Raw genomic sequence first — 1,379 nt, forward strand, 5'->3', positions numbered from 1 at the left:
TGAACTCCTTAGGTGAAGCAATCCATCCACTTGGGCCTCCCAGGGTGTTAGAAATATAGGCGTGAGCCACTATGCCCAGCCAATTCTATTTTTTGTAGAAAGGGGTTGCATGTACATAAGCTAAACCAATTTGTTATTGTTGGTATTGCTTGCTCATTTGACTGAGGTAGTATTTGTTTCTTTAGGGTAAAGTTACTTCCACCACCATCTATCCATACTGTACTTTTTGGAAGGAATTAACTATTCTGCATGATTGTGTGTGCATTCACAGTGAAGGAATGGGGATTTATGTTCCCCCTCCTTCAGGGTAGAGTCTCTACATAATTATTTGGAATTATTCTGCAAGAACCATTTGTTTCTTCTCCCCCGCTTATTTATTTATTCAATTATTTATCTTTATGAGGGTTCTACCAGTTCTATTAAGTTATACTAGACTCCCTTGGGTTATGATACAATACTACTTATTGCTCGCATTGTTCCAGCTTTGTCCATGAAGAGCTCTAACTGGCTTCCCTTTCCCTTTGACAAACGCTCACCAAAGTGGGTGGTGTTTGTTGTTTTTGTTGTGGTTGTTTTTTCAGCATGTCCTTCCTCACTTTCTAAGACTGTGACATCCTCCAGGCCCATTTTATATATTTCATGGGTCAGTCCTAGAACCAGATGTCTGTTCAAGGAGTCCAGGTTGTTATTATTATTATTGGAGAATGGTATTGCATTACAAATTAAGATTTGGGTGCTAAGGATGCTCATTGCTACTAGGGCTTCATTACTTCTAGGCCCTCTCAGTTGAGAGACAGTTAGGTACAGATAAAGAAGGGGAACGGATGCTTTGTCTAAGGTGTCCCCTAAAAGGCAGATGACTTGGGCTATGAAGAGGAATGAATTTGGCTTGGTGCCCATAGCTCAGTGGTTAGGACTTTGGCCATATACACCAGGGCTGGTGGGTTTGAAACTAGCCTGGGCTTGCTCAACAACGACAACTACAACAACAAAAAAATAAAATAGCCAGGTGTTGTGGCGGGCACCTGTAGTCCTAGCTACTTGGGAGGCTGAGGCAAGAAAGTCACTTAAGCCCAAGAGTTAGAGGTTGCTGTGAACTGTGACACTATGGCACTCTGAGGGCGACATAGTGAGACTCTGTCTCAAAAATAAAAAAAAAGAATAGCAGGGCATCGTGAGGGGCACCTGTAGTCATAGCTACTTGGAAGGCTGAGGCAAAATGATGTCTTAAACCCAAGAACTTGAGGTTGCTGGGAGCTGTGACTCCACAGCACTCTACCAAGGGAGACAAACTGAGACTCTGTCTCAAAAAAAATATATAGGCTCGGCGCCTGTGGCTCAAGCGGCTAAGGCGCCAGCCACATACACCTAAGGTGGCG

Source organism: Otolemur garnettii, unplaced genomic scaffold, assembly GCF_000181295.1.
Source record: "Otolemur garnettii isolate 467f Iridium unplaced genomic scaffold, OtoGar3 scaffold00112, whole genome shotgun sequence".
NCBI lineage: Eukaryota > Metazoa > Chordata > Mammalia > Primates > Galagidae > Otolemur > Otolemur garnettii.